The sequence below is a fragment of the Pristiophorus japonicus genome, unplaced genomic scaffold (genome assembly GCF_044704955.1).
Source record: "Pristiophorus japonicus isolate sPriJap1 unplaced genomic scaffold, sPriJap1.hap1 HAP1_SCAFFOLD_210, whole genome shotgun sequence".
Lineage (NCBI taxonomy): Eukaryota > Metazoa > Chordata > Chondrichthyes > Pristiophoridae > Pristiophorus > Pristiophorus japonicus.
The window spans coordinates 1,194,654-1,215,219 of record NW_027251799.1 but is presented as its reverse complement, the minus strand read 5'-3'; the positions used below and the strand labels follow the sequence as shown (position 1 = coordinate 1,215,219).

The following is a 20,566-nucleotide window of genomic DNA, read 5'->3' as shown; positions in this document are numbered from 1 at the left end:
CGGCTGACATACTGTCTGATCTCAATGGGCTCCGGGTTACGCACTGTCTGATCTCACTGGGCCCACCCCCAGGTTACACACTGTCTGATCTCACTGGGCCCACCCCCGGGTTACACACTGTCTGATCTCACTGGGCTCTCGGGTTAAACATTGTAGATCCTCACTGGGCCCACCCCCGGGTTACACACTGTCTGATCTCACTGGGCTCTCGGGTTACACATTGTAGAATCTCACTGGGCCCATCCCCGGATTACACACTGTCTGATCTCACTGGGCCCACCCACGGTTTACACACTGTCTGATCGCACTGGGCCCACCACCGGGTTACACACTTTCTGATCTCACTGGGCTCCCGGGTTACACAGTCTGATCTCACAAGCCCACCCGCGGGTTACACACTGTCTGATCTCACTAGGCCCACCCCCGGGTTACACACTGTCTGATCTCACTGGGCCCACCCACGGATTACACACTGTCTGATCTCAATGGGCCCCGGGTTACACACTATCTGATCTCACTGGACCCACCCACGGGTTACACACTGTCACATCTCATTGGGCCCACCCCCGGGTTACAAACTGTCTGATCTCACTGGGCCCAACCCCGGGTTACATACTGTCTGATCTCACGCGGCCCACCCCCGGTTACACACTGTCTGATCGCAGTGGGCCCACCCCCGGGTTACACACTGTCTGATCTCACTGGGCCCACCCCCGGGTTACACACTGTCTGATCTCACTGGGCCCCCGGGTTACACAATGTCTGACCTCACTGGGCCCACCCCCGGGTTACACACTGTCTGATCTCACTGGACCCACCCCCGGGTTACACACTGTCTGATCTGACTGGGCCCACGGGTTATACACTGTCTGATCTCACAAGCCCAGCCGCGGGTTAAACACTGTCTGATCTCACTGGGCCCCCGGGTTACACACTGTCTGATTTCACTGAGCTCATCGGTGACACACTGTCTGATCTCACTGGGTCCACCCCCGGGTTACACAATGTCTGATCTCACTGGGCCCACCCCGGGTTACACACTGTAGAATCTCACTGGGCCCACCCCCGTGCTACACACTGCCTGATCTCCCTGGGCCCACCCCCGGGTTACACACTGTCTGATTTCACTGGGCCCACCCCCGGGTTACACACTGTCTGATTTCACTGGGCCCACCCGCGGGTTACACACTGTCTGATCTCACTGGGCACACCCCCGGGTTACACACTGTTTGATCTCACTGGGCACACCACCGGGTTACACACTGGCTGATTTCACTGGGACTAGGTGCAACGTAGCCAAGTTTGCTGATGATACAAAGATGGGAGGAAGGGTAATGTGTGAGGAGGACAGAAAGAGAATGCAGGAGGACATAAGCAGGCTAAGTGAGTGCGCAAGAATTTGGAAGATGGAGTATAATGTTGGAAAGTGTGAGGTCATGCACTATGGCAGAAAAAAATCAAAGTGCAAGTTATTATTTAAATGGAGAAAGATTGCAAAGTGCTTCAGTACAACGGGACCTGAGGGTACTTGTGCATGAAACACAAAAGGATAGTATGCAGGTACAGCAAGCTATCAGGCAGGCCAATGGACACTTGGCCTTTATTGCAAAGTGGATGGACTATAAACTGTACAGGGTATTGGTGAGGCCACACCTGGAATACTGTGTGAAGTTTTGGTTTCTATATTTACGAAAGGATATACTTGCTGTGGAGATAGTTCAGAGAAGGTTCACTCGATTGAATCCAGAGATGAGGGGATTGACTTATGAGGAAAGGTTGAGTAGGTTGTGCCTCCACTCATTGGAATTCAGAAGAATGAGAGGTGATCTTATAGAAACGTACAAGATTATGAGGGAGCTTGACAAGGTGCATGCAGAGAGGATGTTTCTACTGATGGGGGAGACTAGAACTGGAGAGCATGATCTTAGAATAAGGGGCCGCCCATTTAGAACTGAGATGAGAAATTTCTTCTCTCAAAGGGTTGTGAATCTGTGGAATTCGCTGCCTCAGAGAGCAGTGGAAGCTGGGATATTAAGAAACTGACTATTTCTGTCTAAATTATTTAAGCGATAAGGGTATAAGGGGTTATGGGGAGCGTGCAGGGAAGTGGAGCTGAGTCCATGATTGGATCAGCCACGATAATATTAAATGGTGGAGCAGGTTCAAGGGGCCTTATGGCCTCCTCCTGCTCCTATTTCTAATGTTCTTCTGTTCTTATTTATTGAAAATATACAGGACTGTTTCCTGACTGAACATTTTAATGAAGTAACTGAGGAAAATCATATTTTGGATGTGGTGTTTAGTAGTTAGCCTGAGAACTATGAAAAACTGTATTGGGCCACTGAAGGGTGTTCAAGGACAGGTTTCAAAGCACTCTCTGAGTATGGCGGAAATACCGTGCATCAGTCTTCACCCTTGAAGATCATGCTCAAATATTAGAATTTAATAATGCTAGTTTTTCTGAGTAACATTAACAAAGATAAGCATATTGTTTTTGAAAAAATTAAGAACTTAAACATATATAGAGCAGCCACCCGAGAGTCCTCCGGGAGATGGGAGATGTGCTGTGTGAGGATCCTCCGGGAGATGGGACATGTGCTGTGTGAGCCCCTCCGGGAGATGGGACATGTGCTGTGTGAGGGTCCTCCGGGAGATGGGACATGTGCTGTGCGAGCCCCTGGCCGATATGTTTAATAGCTCACTGCACTCTGGAATGGTTCCTACAGATCGGAAGGAGGTTAAAGTAATCCCCATTTTTAGAACAATATGACAAGGCTGTCCTGGCTAACTAAGGGTCCATCAGTTTAATATCAGTAATAGGTAAGATGCTTGAAAGAATCATAAGGGATGCAATACATTAATTGGATAGGGGGGGGACATATTAGGGACACCCAACATGGCTTCATTAAAAAAAAAGTTCATATCTCACAACTGTAATTGTATTTTTTGAAGAAGTTACAAAGTTGGTGGATGAGGGAAGCCCAGTACACATTTTCGACTTAGATTTCCAAAACCCTTTTGAAAAGGTACCGCACAAGATGCTTCTCGATAAGATTGGAGCCTCTGGTATTCGTGAAATATATTGAGCTGGATACAGAACTGGCTGGCAGGATGTAGGTAAAGAACAGTTATAGATGGATATGGATCTGTTTGGAGTACAGTCACCAGTGGTGTCCTGCAGGAATCAGTGTTGGGAACGTTGCTTTTTACTATTTTTGTTAATGATCTGGATTTTGGGGTTGGGGGCACAATTTTGAAATGATATCAAGATCTGTGCGAGTGCTCGAACTGTAGAAGTGGCTCGTCTGATTCAAGCAGATCTTATTGTGTTGGGACACAGGCCTCATGACTGGAAAATTATGTATAACTTAGATAAGTTCAGTGTTATGCATGTGGGCAGGGCAAATGCTCAACATTCATACACACTCCAGGGAAAGGCATTAAAGATGGTGGAGATAGAAAGTGATTCGGGCATTCTAGTGAATACATCTTTAAAGGTACACGAGCAATGCAGTGTAGCGACAGCTAAAGCAAATAGGATGTTTGGGTGTATCCATAGGACAATTGAGTTTAAGGTGAGGCGTACTGTTTTGTCCGAGTACAAGACCTTAGTCAGGCCACACTTGGAATGTTGTGTCCAGTTTTGGTCTCCTCACATGGTGGGTGTTATTGAGGTTCTGGAAAGGGCCACTCGACTAATTCCAAGTCTAAAGCATCTTAGTTATCAAGGTAGGTTAAAAGAGTTGGGACTCTTTACCTGAGAGCAGCGTAGACTTAGGGCGATATGATTGCGGTTTATAAGATATTGAAGGTGAAAGAGAGTGTTCCAGCTGACTGTTTATTTCAATTAAGTAGGTTAGACAGGACCAGGGATACAAATTTCAGTTGCACAATGCTAGATCTAGGTTAGACATCAGGAGGTGGTTCTTTTCCCAGAGAACAGTAGACCTCTGGAACAAGCTGCCCTCTCATGTGGTGGATGCAGACTCACTGAATTCCTTCAAGTAAAAGCTGCATTTGTTTCTGGCTGCGGCGGAGATAAACACTTAGAGAAGGTAGGTACTGCAGGGAATTTAATGGCTAGAGTGATCTCCTGGACTAGTTTCGATCACTTAGATGACTTGAAGAGGAATTTCCAACATTTTATTTTCCCAAATTGTCCGAAGTTTGTTTTTAATCAGTACTTTTGCGTCTCCCAGGAGATCACATGGACTCGGGTGGAGTGGAGTGTATACGCTGTGACAGGCTTGATGGACCAGATGGTCTTTACCTGTGCATCACTTATCGTATGTATTAAAACGTTTCCCCTACACTGTCCCATGTTTAGGGCCTTACACTAAACGTCCGTAAGAGAAAGGTCCTCCACCAACCTGTAATCTGCCACACAGCACTCCCGACGCCCCCCCCTCTCCACAGTCAGCAAGATCCATGGCGCGGCCTTGGACAACGTGGACCATTTTCCCACCCCTGAGGAACCTCCTATCAACAAGAGCACACATTGATGACGAGAGTCAACACCGCCTCCAGTGCAGCCTTCGGCCGTCTGAGGAAAAGAGGGTTTGAAGAGCACGCCCTCAAATTTGCGACTAAGCTCATGGTCTACATGGCTGTAGTAATACCCACCTCCTGTATGACTCAGACACATGGACTATGTACAGTAGGTACCTTACCCCCAGCACCCAGCTCATGGTCTATAGGGCTGTAGTAATAGCCACCCTCCTGTATAGCTCAGATACATGGACCATGTACAGTAGGTATATCACCCCCAGCACCCAGCTCATGGTCTACAGGGCTGTAGTAATACCCACCCTCCTGTAAGGCTCAGAGACATGGACCATATACAGTAGGTATATCACCCCCAGCACCCAGCTCATGGTCTACAGGGCTGTAGTAATACCCACCCTCCTGTATGTCTCAGAGACATGGACTATGTACAGTAGGTATCTCACCCCCAGCACCCAGCTCAGGGTCTACAGGGCTGTAGTAATACCCACCCTCCTGTATGGTTCAGAGACATGGACCATGTACAGTAGGTATATAACCCCCAGCACCCAGCTCATGTTCTACAGGGCTGTAGTAATACCCACCCTCCTGTATGGCTCAGAGACATGGACCATGTACAATAGGTATCTCACCCCCAGCACCCAGCTCATGGTCTACAGGGCTGTGTAATACCCACCCTCCTGTATGGCTCAGAGACATGGACTATGTACAGTAGGTACCTTACCCCCAGCACCCAGCTCATGGTCTACAGGGCTGTAATAAGACCCACCTCCTCTACGGCTCAGATACATGGACTATGCACAGTAGGTATCTCACTCCCAGCACCCAGCTCATGGTCTACAGGGCTGTAGTAATACCCACCCTCCTGTATGGCTCAGAGACATGGACTATGTGCAGTAGGTAACTCACCCCCAACACCGAGCTCATGGTCTCCAGGGCTGTAGTAATACCCACCCTCCTGTTTGGCTCAGAGACATGGACTATGTACAGTAGGTACCTCACCCCCAGCACCCAGCTCATGGTCTACAGGGTTGTAGTAATACCCACCTCCAGTATGGCTCAGATACATGGACTATGCACAGCAGGTATCTCACCCCCAGCACCCAGCGCATGGTCTACAGGGCTGTAGTAATACCCACCCTCCTGTATAGCTCAGAGACATGGACTATGTACAGTAGGTATCTCACCCCCAGCACCCAGCTCATGGTCTACAGGGCTGTAGTAATACCCACCCTCCTGTATGGCTCAGAGACATGGACTACGTACAATAGACACCTCAAGTCGCTGGAGAAATACCACCAACGATTTCTCTGCAATATACTGCAAATTCCCTGGGAGGACAGACACACCAACGTTAGCGTTGTCGGCCAGGCCAACATCCCCAGCATTGAAGCACTGACCACATTTGATCAGCTCTGCTGTGCAGGCCACATTGTCAGCAAGCCAGACATGACACTCCCAAAGCAAACACTCCACTCGGAACTCCTTCACAGCAAATGAGCCAAAGGTGTGGCAGAGGAAACGTTACAAGGACACCCGCAAAGTCTCCCTGATAAAATGCAACATCCCCATCGACACCTGGGAGTCCCTGGCTAAAGACCGCCCTAAGTGGAGGAAGCTCATCCGGGAGGGCGCTGAGCACCTCGAGTTTCATCGCCGAGAGCATGCAGAAATCAACTTCAGGCATCAGAAAGAATGTGCGGCAAACCTGTCCCACCCACCCCTTCCCTCAACGACTATCTGTCCCACCTGTGACAGGGACTGTGGCTCTCGTTTTGGACTGTTCAGCCACCGAAGGACTCATTTTTAGAGTGGAAACATGTCTTCCTCGATCCGATGGACTGCCTATGATAATGATGACCCAGAACTGCACACAATACTCCAGTTGAGGCCGAAGCAGAGTTTTCTGCAGGTTCAACATAATATCCACACTTCTGTACTCTATACCTCTATTCATGAAGCCGAGGGTTCCTTAAGTTTTTGTAACCACTTTCTCAACCAGTGCTGCCACCTTCAGTGATTGGTGCACATATACTCCTGGGTCTCTCTGTTCATGCACCCCTTTAGTTTATATTTACTCTCCTCTTTCTTCCTCCCAAAATGTATCACTTTTGAACTTTTCTGCATTAAATTTCATCTGCCACATCTGCCCATTCCACCAGCCTGTCTATGTCTTTCTGAAGTCTATCACTACCTGCTCACTGTTCACTGTACTTCCAAGTTTTGTGTGAGCTGTAGATTTGGAAATTGTGCCCTGTACACCCAAGTCTAGGTCATTAATATAGATTTTAAAAAAAGCAGTGGCCATAATACCGACCCATGGGGAACACCACTTCCTCCAGTCTGAAAAACAACCGTTCACCACTATTCTGTTTGTATTACTTAGCCACTTTCACATCCATGCTGCCACTGTCCCCGTTATTCCATGGGCTTCGATTTTGCTGGTATTGGTAACACGCCCGGGATCAGTAAACACAAAACTCAGTCGGTTAATCACTTTCAGCTGCTGGACTTAGCATGTGTCCCACAGCATCTCTTCTACATTCAATATGTGACTAGAGCATCATGCCAGCAAACCTGGTTTAAGTTTATATCCACTCAGCAAATCTATTTAAGAAAAGCCTGTAGGCCAATGAGACACTGTTAAGGTGCCAGTGTACTACTGGTTTGATTGGCATTTTGCCTGTAATGGACTCCGTATCTTGGTCTCCAAGGAAGGATATACCTGCATTGGAGGCAGTTCAGAGAAGGTTCACGAGGTTGATTCCGGAGATGAGGGGATTTACTTATGAAGATAGCTTGAATAGGTTGGGCCTAAGTACATTGGAGTTCAGAAGAATGAGAGGTGATTTTATCGAAACATAAGATAAGGGGCCACCCAATTAAAACTGACATAAAGAATTTCTTCTCTGAGGGTTGTAAATCCATGGAATTCTCTGCCCAGGAGAGCTGTGGAGGCTGGGTCTTTGAATATATTTAAGGTGGAGATAGAGAGATGTTTGAGCGATAAGTGAGTAAAGGCTTATGGGGAGTGGGCAGGGAAGTGGAACTGAGTCCATGATCAGATCAGCCATGACCTTATTCAATGGCAGAGCAGGCCCGAGGGGCCAAATGGCCTACTCCAGCTCCTATTTCTTAAGTTCTCATGTTCTAATTGAACATTTCTCCTAGGGTAACCTTGTCTGAAATGAAATATGTGTCTTTTAATAAGCCTCAGGTCCTTGCTCATGTCTGCTGCAGATTCCGGAGTTGATGGGATTGACTTATGACGAGAGGTTGAGTAGGTTGGGCCTATACACATTGGAGTTCAGAAGAATGAGGTGATCTCAGTGTGTCCCTGAAGGACTGTGTCCAGGCTGAAGTTCTGTTCCCCCCTGTAAGATCCTCACCATAGATTGTCCTTTCTCAACTCCAGCCAGGTGATGCTAAACCCTCAGGTGGGAAAGACAAAAAACCACAGCAATGTATTTAAAGCAACACTAATTTATATGTCTGTATCCCAAATATTAAACCCCTTTCCAGTTACAGGATTTATTAACATCAGCGTTACAGGAGTTAAAAACCACAACTATCAAAATGAACTCAATGCAGTCCAGAATGCGATGAACAGCAGAATCCAACCCCTGCATTCACTTGTGAACTCGCTGGTGTGTCAGCAGGTGGATGATGTAGTGAATCCCTTCCCACAGTCGGAGCAGGTGAACGGCCTCTCCCCAGTGTGAACTCGCTGGTGTATCAGCAGGTGGGATGATGTAGCGAATCTCTTCCCACACTCGGAGCAGGTGAACGGTCTCTCCCCACTGTGAACTCGCTGGTGTATCAGCAGGTCGGATGACCAAGTGAATCCCTTCCCACAGTCGGAGCAGGTGAATGGCCTCTCCCCAGTGTGAACTCGCTGGTGTATCAGCAGGTGGGATGATGCAGTGAATCCCAACCCACAGTTGGAGCAGGTGAATGGCCTCGCCCCAGTGTGAACTCGCTGGTGTATCAGCAGGCTGGATGATGCAGTGAATCCCTTCCCACAGTCGGAGCAGGTGAATGGGCTCTCCCCAGTGTGAACTCACCCATGTGTTTCCAGCTGGGACGGGCAGTTGAAACTTTTCCCACAATCCCCACATTTACACAGTTTCTCCCCAGTGTGACTGCACTTGTGTCTCTCCAGTTTGGATGATTGACTGAAGCCTTGTCCACACACAGAGCACGTGTACCGTTTCTCCCCACTGTGAACGGTGCCTTCTGCTTCCATGGTCAAAAGCTGATGATATTCCAGTCCCGATGTAGCGAGTGACTGTAAGATCTTGAGGTGATGTTTGGTTTGAGCTTCCAGTCTACAAATCCTCCCCTTTTAACAGCCTGTAAAGTGAATTTCAAACAGGAAAAAGTGAGTGTGAGAGAGAACCCACAAAAACACAAAGGCAGGTTGTGAAATGGAGCTTAATGAATCTGGTCATTTGTGGGGCCGGCACTAGAAAAAAGTGACATGAAAGCTGCCGGATTGTCATAAAAACACATCTGGGTCAGTACTGTCCTTCAGGGAAGAGAACCCGGGGACCGAGAGCCGCACTCGGTCTTGCCCGGGGACCGAGAGCCGCACTCGGTCTTGCCCGGGGACCGAGAGCCACACTCGGTGTTGCCCGGGGACCGAGAGCCACACTCGGTCTTGCCCGGGGACCGAGAGCCACACTCGGTCTTGCCCGGGGACCGAGAGCCGCACTCGGTCTTGTCCGGGGACCGAGAGCCGCACTTGGTCTTGCCCGGGGACCGAGAGCCGCACTCGGTTTTTCCCGGGGACGAGAGCCACACTCGGTCTTGCCCGGGGACCGAGAGCCACACTCGGTGTAGCCCGGGGACCGAGAGCCACACTCGGTGTTGCCCGGGGACTGAGAGCCACACTTGATGTTGCCCGGGGACTGAGAGCCACACTCGGTGTTGCCCGGGGACTGAGAGCCGCACTCGGCATTGCCCGGGGACCGAGAGCCGCACTCGGTGTTGCCCGGGTACTGAGAACCGCACTCGGTTAAAAAGGATGCAGACAAAAATCAGGAAACTATAGACTAGTTCGCCTAACATCTGTGGTTGGGAAAATGTTGAAGAGCTCATTCTTAAAGAAGCATTATCACAACATTTGGAAAAGCATAATTCGGTCAGGCAGTCAGCATGGATTTATGAAGGGGAAGTTAAGTTTGACAAATTTGCTGGAATTCTTTGAGCATGTAAGGAACAGGGTGGATAAAGTGGGTGTGGTGTATTTGGACTCCCAAAAGGCATTTGACAAGGTGCCATATAAAAGATTACTGCACAAGATAAAAGTTCACGGGCTGGGGGTAATATATTAGCATGGATCGACGTTTGGCTAACTAACAGACAGCAGAGCGGTTGGGTGAATAGTTCATTCTTGGGTTGGCAATCAGTAACTAGTGGGGTGCCGCAGGGATCAGTGCCGGGACCCCAACTATTTACAATCGATATTAACGACTTGGAAGAAGGGACCGACTGTAACGTAGCCAAGTTTGCTGGCGATATAAAGATGGGAGGAAAAGCAATGTGTGAGGAGGACACAAATAATCTGCAAAAGGAGACAGACAGGCTCAGTGAGTGGGCAAAAATTTGGCACATGGAGTATAATATTGCAAAGTGTGAGGTCATGCATTATGGCAGAAAAAAAATCAAAGAGCAAGTTATTATTTAAATGGAGAAAGATTGCAAAGTGCTGCAGTACAGCGGGACTTGGGGCTACTTGTGCATGAAACACAAAAGTTTAGTATGCAGGTACAGCAGGTGATCAGGAAGGCCAACTGAATCTTGGCCTTTATTGCAAAGGGGCTGGAGTATAAAAACAGGGAAGTCTTGCTACAGTTATACAAGTTATTGGTGAGACCACACCTTGAATACTGCGTGCAGTTTTGGTTTCCATATTTATAAAAGGATACACTTGCTTTGGAGGAATTTGAGAGAAGGTTCACTCGGTTGATTCCGGAGATGAGAGGGTTGACTTATGAGAAAAGATTGAGGAGGTTGGGCCTCTATTCATTGAATTCAGAAGAACGAATGAGAGGTGATTTATCAAAACGTATAAGATAATGAGGGGGCTTGATAAGGTGGTAGCAGAGAGGATGTTTTCACTGATCGGGGAGACTACAACTATGGGCATAATCTTAGAATAAGGGGCCCCCATTTAAAACTGAGATGAGGAGGAATTTCTTCTCTCAGAGGGTTATAAACCTGTGGAATTCGCTGCCTCAGAGACCTGTGGAAGCTGGGACATTGAATATATTTAAGACAGAGATAGACATTGTCTTAACTGATAAGGGAATAAGGGGTTATGGGGAGCGGGCAGGGAAGTGGTCCTGAGTCCATAATCGGATCAGCCATGATCGTATTAAATGGTGGAGCAGGCTCGAGGGGCCGTATGGCCTACTCCTGCTCCTATTTCTTATGTTCTTATTTTCTTATATAGTGGGTGTCTGGTATGGGAGTGTGGATTTGATTCTGTATCTGTCCATCTCTGGTATGTGGATGAGGGTTTTACTCTGTATGTTAGTTTCTGATACGAGAGGTGGATTTTATCCTGCACCTGTCAATTTCTGGTAATTGTCTGTGGGTTTCATTCTGTAACAAAAAGGGCCACATTACAACAATAAGAGTGTTTAAAAAAAACAAGCCTGAAAGCTCTGAGTCTCAAAGCGAGAAGCATTCGTAATAAGGTGGACGAATTAACTGCACAGATAGCTGTTAACGGATATGATGTAATTGGGATTACTGAGACATGGCTCCAGGGTAACCAAGGCTGGGAACATAACATCCAGGGGTATGCAATATTCAGGAAGGATAGCCAGAAAGGAAAAGGAGGTGGGGTAGTGTTAATGGTTAAAGAGGAGGTCAATGCAATAGTAAGGTAGGACATTAGCTGGGATAATGTGGAATCTATATGGGTAGAGCTGCGAAACACCAAAATGCAGAAAACGTTAGTTGGGGTTATGTACAGACCACTAAACAGTAGTAGGGAGGTTGGGGATGGCAACAAACAGGAAATTAGGGATGCGTGCAATAAGGGTACAGCAGTTATCATGGGTAACCTTAACCTCGATATTGATTGGGCTAACCAAACTTGTAGCAATACTGTGGAGGAGGTTTTTCTGGAGTGCCTCAGGGATGATTTTCTCGACCAATATGTTGAGGAACCAACTGGAGAGCAGGCCATCCTTGACTGGGTCTTGTGTAACGAAAGAGGATTAATTAGCAATCTGGTCATGCGTGGCCACTTGGGGAAGAGTGACCATAATATGGTAGAATTCTTCATTAAGCTGGAGAGTGACACAGTTAACTCAGAGACTAGGGTCCTGAACTTAAAGGAAACTTCAATGGTATGAGACGTGATTTGGCTGGGAAAAACTGGCGAATGATAATTAAAGGGTTGACGGTGGATAGGCAATGGCAGACATTTAAAGATCACATGGATGAATTACAAGTATTGTACATCCCTGTCTAGCATAAAAATAAAACCGAAAAGTTGGCTAAACCGTGGCTCACAAGAGAAATTAGGGACAGTGTTAAATCCAAGGAAGAGGCATATAAATTGGCCAGAAAAAGCAGTAAACCTGAGGACTGGGAGAAATTTAGAATTCAGCAGAGGAGGACAAAGGGTCTAATGAGGAGGGGGAAAATAGAGTATGAGAATAAGCTTGCAGGGAACATAAAAACTGACTGCAAAAGCTTCTATAGATATGTGAAAAGAAAAAGATTGATGAAGACAAACATGGTCCCTTGCAGTCAGAATCAGGTGAATTCATAATAGGTAACAAGGAAATGACAGACCAATTGAACAAATACTTTGGTTCTGTCTTCACGAAGGAAGACACGAATAACCTCCCAAAATTACTAGGGGACCGAGGGTCTAACAGGAAGGAGGAACTGAGGGAAATCCTTATTAGTCAGGAAATCGTTGTTGGGAAACTGATGGAACTGAAGGCCGATAAATCCCCAGGGTCTGATAGTCTGCATACCAGAGTAGTTAAAGAAATGGCCCTAGAAATAGAAGATGCATTTGTGGTCATTTTCCTGAATTTCATGGACTATGGATCAGTACCTATGGATTGGAGGGTAGCTAAATGTAACCCCTCTTTTTAAAAAAAGGAGGGGGAGAGAAAACAGGGAATTATAGACCGGTTTGCCTGACATCGGTGTGGGAAAATGCTGGAATCAATTATTAAAGATGTAATAGCAGATCATTTGGAAAGCAGTGACAGGATTGGTCCAAGTCAGCATGGATTTATGAAAGGGAATTCATGCTTCACAAATCTTCGAGAGTGTTTTGAGGATGTAACTAGTAGAGTGGATAAGGGAGAACCAGTGGATGTGGTGCATTTGGAATTTCAAAAGACTTTTGACAAAGTCCCACACAAGAGATTAGTGTGCAAAATTAAAGCACAAGGTATTGGGGGTAATGTACTGACGTGGATAGAGAACCGGTTGGCAGACAGGAAGCAAAGAGTAGGAATAAACGGGTCTTTTTCAGAATGGCAGGCAGAGACTAGTGGGGTGCTGCAAGGTTCAGTGCATTGATCCCAACTATTTACAATATATATTAATGATTTAGACGATGGAATTGAAGGTAATATCTCCAAGTTTGCAGATGACACTAAGCTGGGTGGCAGTGTGAGCTGTGAGTAGGATGCTAAGAGGCTGCAGAGTGACTTGGACAGGTTAGGTGAATGGGCAATTGCATGGCAGATGCAGTATAATGTGGATTATTGTGAGGTTATCCACTTTGGTGGCAAAAACAGTAAGGCAGATTATCTGAATGGTGAGAGATTAGTAAAATGGGAGGTGCAAATAGACCTGGGTGTCATGGTACATCAAGTCACTGAAGGTAGGCATGCAGGTCCAGCAGGCAGTAAAGAAAGCAACTGGCATACTAGCCTTGATAGCGAAGGGGTTTGAGTATAGGAGCAGGGAGGTGTTACTGCAGTTGTACAGGGCCTTGGTGAGGCCACACCTTGAGTATTGTGTGCAGTCTTGGTCTATTAATCTGAGCAAAGGACTTGCTTGCTATTGAGGGAGTGCAGCGAAGGTTCACTTGACTAATTCCCGGGATGGCAGGACTGACATATGAAGAAAGACTGGATCGACTGGGCTTACACTCACTTGAATTTAGAAGAATGAGAGGGGATCTCATAGAAACATATAAAATTATGACGGGACTGGACAGGTTAGAGGCAGGAAGAATGTTCCTGATGTTGGGGAAGTCCAGAATCAGGGTCACAGTCTAAGGATAAGGGATAAGCCATATCGGACTGAAATGAGGAGAAACTTTTTCACCCAGAGAGTGGTAAACCTGTGCAATTCTCTACCACAGAAAGTTCCGGAGAGCAGTTCGTTGGATATATTCAAGAGGGATTAAGATGCGGCCCTTACGGCTAAGGGGATCAGGGAGTATAGAGAGAAAGCGGGAGTGAGGTACTGAAGTTGCATGATCAGATTGAATGGTGGTGCAGGCTCGAAGGGCCGAATGGCCTACTCCTGCACCTATTTTCGATGTTTCTTTCCATTCTTGGTGTGTGAGTGTGTTCTGCGCTGTATCTGTCCATTTCTGTTATGTGAACGTTAGCTCTACTCTATACCCGACATTCTCCAGTATGTTAGTATTGTTTTACTGTGTACCACCAATTCCTGATATAGTATTGGTTTTACTTTCGAACTCTCAATTTGTGTTATGGTGGTGAGTTTTCTGCTGAATCTGTCGGTCTCTGGTAAATGAGTCTGAGTTTTACTCTGTATCTATCTGTCTCTGGTATGTGAGTGTGGGCCTTTATATGTATCTCTCCATTTCTGTTATGGGAGCCTGGGTTTTATTCTGTACCCGTCAAGTTCTGATCTGTGATTGTGGGTGTCACTCTAAAACTGCTAGTTTCTGTTTAATTGTGAGTGGGCTTTCCTTTGTACCTGTTAGTTTCTGGAATGAAAGAGAGATCTTTACCCTGTACCTGTCAATTACTGGTTCGTGAGTCTGGGCATGTCACTGTATGTCAATTTATGTTAAGGGAATATGGATTTTAAGATGTCAGCCTCTGATATGTGAGTATGGGTTTTATACTGTATCACTCAGTCTCTGATATGTGAGTATGGGTTTTATACTGTATCACTCAGTTTCTGATATATGAGTATGGGTTTTATACTGTATCACTCAGTCTCTGATATATGAGTATGGGTTTTATACTGTATCACTCAGTCTCTGATATGTGAGTGTGGGTTTTATACTGTATCTCTCAGTGTCTCATATGTGAGTGTGGGTTTTATACTGTATCACTCAGTCTCTGATATGTGAGTATGGGTTTTATACTGTATCTCTCAGTGTCTCATATGTGAGTGTGGGTTTTATACTGTATCACTCAGTCTCTGATATGCAAGTGTGTGTATTTTTCTGTAATTGTCAGGTTTTGGAGTGTGTTGAGGTTTAATCTGTGCCTCTCAGTTTCTGCTGTGGTAGTCTGAGTTTAATCTGTATTTTCCAGTCTCTGGTATGTGAACGTGAGAATCAATTTTAATTTTTACCTGTATTTCTCTGATATGTGAGTGAAGATTTTGCGTTCTCCATGTCATTTTTCAGATGTGTGTGTGTGGGTTTTACTCTGCCCCGATCAGTTCCTGCGATGCAAGTAACAATTTTACTTAGTGCCTTTCAGTTTTCCGATATGTGCCCATGGGATTTCCACTTCACCTGTCACTCTCTGGTATGTTAGTGGGGATTTTATTCTGTTACTGTCACTTTCATATATGTGGGTGTGTGTTGTATACTGTATCTGTCAGTCTGTGGTACGGGAATGTGGGTTTTATTCTGCACCTGTCATCTTCTGGTATGTACGGGGGTTAAATACTGAATCCATCAGATTCTGAAACATGAATATGGCTTTTGCTCTGTACCCATCAGCTTCTGATATGCGAGTGTGGTTTATACTTTCTGTTTGACATTTTTTCTGATAGATGATTGTCTTTTATTCTCTACCTGCCAGTTTCTGGCAAGTGAGTGTGGGTGTTTAATGTACCTGTCAGTGTGATCTGTTTCAATGGTGAAACAGCATCGGATTCTACTGCTCCATGCGGCTGTAAGATTCACAATGTAACTCTGTCACTTCGGATCACTGTGGGACTGACAGCTTAAGCTGCCTGTGATAATAGGATTGAGGCCAGTTCTGTGTCTCTGCGCTCCGTGAGTGATAATCTACTTACTGTGTGTGAGAAGGAGCTGCCTGCAATGTTCCTTGTATTCTGGGTGGAGGAAAGATCTCATTTTTTCTGGCTGGTTGAAGAATTTTGCTGTGAGAATAATAATACGAGAACATTATTAGTTCTAAGATATGGATGCGGGGGACAATATGATGTATCTGAGGGAGTGACAATGTATCTCTCGATCATCAGCAACACGGTTCTGTGGAACTCAGTTCACCGAAATATAACGCGTCTTTAAAATATCTTCTCCCACTCTCCTCTCCTGGTACCTGCAATAGATGCACTTTGTGAAACTCCCCACATCCTCACTGTCAGACTGTGTTTCCACTGCTCACTGTCCAAGAACAGACACGGTGAGATTGGAACTGAATCAGGAACATTTACTACTGATTTGGGGAAAGAAAGCAGCAATGATTTGAAAGAGCGACTGGTTTACTTTCTCTGTTACCTTACACTGTCCACACACAGCCCGACAATGGCCTCTCCCTTCCCCCACTCATATCATGTCCCGGAACTAGTTCCTGCTCCACTCTGCCTCTTACACACAGGCCCCATGGGAACTAAACCAGGAACGTTCACTCCTGGATTGGAGAGAGAAAGCAGCAGATTGTAAATAGCGGATTCTGCCCATTCTGTCTCCCTTACCCTGGACACACGCTGTCCACACACAGCCCGAGAATGGCCTCTCCTTTCCCTGACGCACAGTACGCACTGACACTGGTTCTTGCTCCACTCTGCCCCTGACACACAGCCCCCAACTGCCCCCGGACTCAATGCCGATCTCTGAGCCTTACCCCGGGGCCGTGGTGTCTCCATTCCCGGCTGTTTTAAAACATCTTCTTCCACTCACTGAATGAATGATGATCACAGGCAGGGCTGGGGGAGGGGAGGGTGCATGTGCTCTTCTGCTCACTGGGAATCGACACAGGGGGTGGGGCTGAATCGCGCATGCGCAGCTCTCTGTATTAATTCAAACTGTAAATATCAAAGTGCACTTTTCCCAATTTACTTTTATCAGAATCTGAGCCAAGGAACTCAGCTGTTACTTTACCAAGATGGCCGCGCATGCGCTTTGCTGCTCACTGAACCAAGATGGCGGAGGACTGACCCTGCCTTCCTGTACAAAGCTGGCCGCCGTTACCCTCGGCCTGTGACCGGGAGAAAGCCTCGAGGCTGCAGCCGCCGATATTCCGGTTTTTATTCCGGGCTTCCGGCGGGCATCAGTTGTTTATGAAGCCTCCCCGCCCACCCGCTGGTCCATTACTCACCTCCGCCCCGCTGAAAATGGACTGTTTTGCGGAACAGATGTTCACCATATCCTTTCCGCCATTACACGCACCGCGCATGCTCCAAACACAGCTCGGTCTCGCACCTGCGCACTGGGTCTCTGTCGTCTGGGCTCGGCACATTCTCCGTCGCGGGGAATTCTGGGTAAATAGGATTGGAACGTCATGACTGGAACAGGATTTACTGGTCTCCCATTGGGCAATGAACATGTTCATTCTGGCCCTCAGTCATTGTTCCTGCTGCTCTGAATAACCCTGTCCCTGAGCTGGACAGTAATGTTCTGTCTCAATACTGAATAAATCAGCTTGTTTCAAACACCGTGTGTCCAATATTTCATTTCTGCATAAAAATAGACTCATTAATGTTTCCTTCCCTTCCATGTTGGGCCTTTTCTTACTCTAGATTATTTCACTTCTCACGCAATTCATCTTTTACCACATCAAATCCCAAACTTGTTTCATTTGAGTATCCGGCTTGTGGATGTCTCAGACTGAAGCGGCGTGTCTCACTTTACACTCATTTAACGTTCCTTTCAACCAACCCTTGAAAGAACTATCTTTCGTAAGACTGTAAATCTGTTATTTTCTGTATTTAACGATTTTTGAATGCGGCTAATAGATCTTCACACATACTGCATATGATCAACTATGAAATGTTCTGATCTTTGTAATTGCCTTTGCTAATTTTGATGGGTTAGTTGATTACAATTACTTGTTACTAACACAACTTGCAATATTTCTTGCATCAAAATAATTGTTTAAATATTTCCTTTATCAGGTCTTTGGTTCCCCACTGATCTCAGTTTCTTCTTGTGGGGGAATCGAGAACTAGGTGGCAAAGTCTGAGCATAAGGGGGCACCTATTAAAAATGGAAATGAAGAGGAATTTATTCTCTCAGAAGGTCGTGAATCCTTGAAATTATCTACCCCAAAGAACAGTGGAGTCTGGGTCATTGAAAATATTTTAGTTGCAGATAGAGTGATTTTTGAAAGATAGTGGAGTCAAGGTTTATCGGGAGAGGGCAGGGAAATGGAATTGAGGCCAAGATCAGATCAGCCAAGATCTTATTGAATGGCAGGGTGGGCTGAAGGGGCGTGATGGCTGCTACTGCCACTATTTCTTATGTTCTTAGCCTTGGTTAGGGGCTGGGTTTAGATGTAGGTTTAGTGGTTGTGGTTTGTAGTTATTTGTTAGGATTGGGATTAGTGATTCAGATAGTCAATAGGATATTCAGCTTAGGATATAATGATTAACTTAGAAAGCACTATTGGCAATATAAGTGTTACTGGACATGCCCTTTTCCATTTCATGTTTTTAACCACACAGAATCGAGTCACAAAACAGCCTCACAATATGTTCGTTCAAGGAACCTTCTTCCCTGCGCAAGCCTGGTTTCCTCGCTTCTTTCTGTCAACAACACATCGTAATCTCTACATTTCTCATGGAAAAATAAATTAGTGACATTAGATTTGTGTATTTTGGAAAAATAACAGATGGATACAATTGTTGCACTGGGTACATCTAATCATCAACCTGCCTAAAAAGGACTTCCGACGATAATCTGTCACCAGGCCCCACCAGTCACTGTCTGATTCCTCCATCATCTCTTCATTCATTACCCACCTCTCCCACTAGAGCTGCTTTCACCGGCATGACCATTCTCCATACTGAGGCTCTCTCATTACCAAGCAGAGCATAATCACCGGCACGGACTGGTTAGTCTGAATGGCTCATTTCTGTGTCATTCTGTAATGTTGTAGTCTCATTGTAAGTGGTCCCTGGATTTGGCGATTCATTGCAACTGTTCCCTGGATTTGGTGCCTCAGTGTAAGGGGTCCACGGATTTGATGTCTCAGTGTAAGTGGTCCCTAGATTTGATGCCCCAGTACAAGTTGTCCCCTGATTTGTAGTCACAATGCAAGTGGTTCCTCGATTTAGTGTCTTAATGTAAGTGGTCCCTGGATGTTGTCATGTATTCAACTATCATTGCAACCCATGTATAAGCTGACCTAAGTTGTACATCTTGAGAACATTGACCACAAAGGGGTTTACTTGTGGCAGACACTCCTAACCTGGACTTTCAGGTATAAAAGGGGAAACTCCACCAACCTTCATCGCGTGAGGTCTTGGTAATAAACGTAAATGGTCACCGAGTGACCTTCTCTCAAGTATGGGCCTCGTATCCATTTATACTGTATAGTAAGGACATATCATTGGCGACGAGAAACTGGGATTTAAACCACGTGAGCATAGCCACTCGTAGCACAGAAGAGAGGTACTGTTTTGGCGATGATTGGGACGACTTTATTGAGAGACTACAGCAAGGTTTTGTCACTAAGGAATGGTTGGGACAGGATTCGGCCGACAAACGCAGATCTCATCTCCTGACGGTTTGTGGATCCAGAACGTACTCCCTGATGAAGGCCCTTCTAGCACCAAAGAAGCTGGGGACAAGACGTTCGAAGAGCTCAGTAAGTTGATCGGGGAACACCTTAACCTGCAAGCTGCATGCATAGCGAGACACCAGTTTTACATGCACTGGCGGTGAGAAGGGAAAAGCGTTCCTGACTTCATGCCAGATCTCCGGCTCTGGCGAGCGTATTTAAGTTCACAGATGCAGGCAGAGCGGAGATGATGCGAGACTTTCTTATTGAGGGCATTGGGCATGCTGGGGTTTTCAGGAACCTGATTGAGACCAAAGACTTGACCTTGGAAACGGCGGCTCTGATAGCCCAGGCATTTATCTCAGGGGAGGAAGAGACCAGAATGATGCATGACAAAAATCTTTGCTCAAATGCGGCAAACGACCAGGGAATCAACATTGTTAACGCGGCACACAGTTCACTAGGCAGACAAGGGCAATCGGACATGCCCCAGCATGCAGTCGAACCCAAAAAGGGAATTCAACAGAGACAATGGATAGCTGAACAGTGATTCATACCAATGCAATGGACAATGCGGCCAGTAATGGGGCTATCAACACCTGTTAATGTTGCACTTAAGGACTGTTACAGAGACAGTCAGAGATGATCGACTGGTAATGGACCTTTTGTTTCCAACAACGGTCCTCCAGCTCATGCTGGAGGTGTGGAGCCAAACACCCAGCCAGAGCGCGCAGGTATCAGCAATATAACTGCAAAAACTGCAACGTCGGCGATCATTTGGCGCGTATGTGCAGGAAGCCTGCAGCCAGATTAATGTACGAGGAGGACGGGCCCGATGTAAGCTCTACGAGGCCAAATAAGTACTGGGGAAAATCACTGGAAACTGAAGTTCAGCGAGTTCATGTGGAGCACATATACAGTTATTTTACCAGGCTGCCACCGATAATGATGAAAGTGCTCCTCAATTGCATCCCAGTATTAATGGAGCTAGACACGGCGGCCAGCCAGTCCTTGATGAGTATCAACCAGTTTGAAAGATTGTGGTTGTCCAAGGCCAGGAGGCCAAAATTATTGCCGATTGATGCACAGCTACGGAGATCATTCGGAGAACAGGTTGCCACTCTGGATTGTCCTGGGGGGACGGTCCCCACTACTGGGGAGGAGTT

At 46.4% G+C, this 20,566-nt stretch overlaps 1 long non-coding RNA gene across 1 annotated transcript; it reads right to left on the bottom strand.

Annotated features, from left to right (window-relative positions):
- Nucleotides 1–8,429: 8,429 nt before the first annotated feature.
- LOC139244991 (uncharacterized) lies at nucleotides 8,430–16,544 on the bottom strand. Its single transcript, XR_011589898.1, has 3 exons — nucleotides 16,524–16,544; nucleotides 15,730–15,816; nucleotides 8,430–8,856 (listed from the first exon to the last, which is right to left on the bottom strand). It is a non-coding gene; the product is annotated as an uncharacterized lncRNA (long non-coding RNA).
- Nucleotides 16,545–20,566: the final 4,022 nt, after the last annotated feature.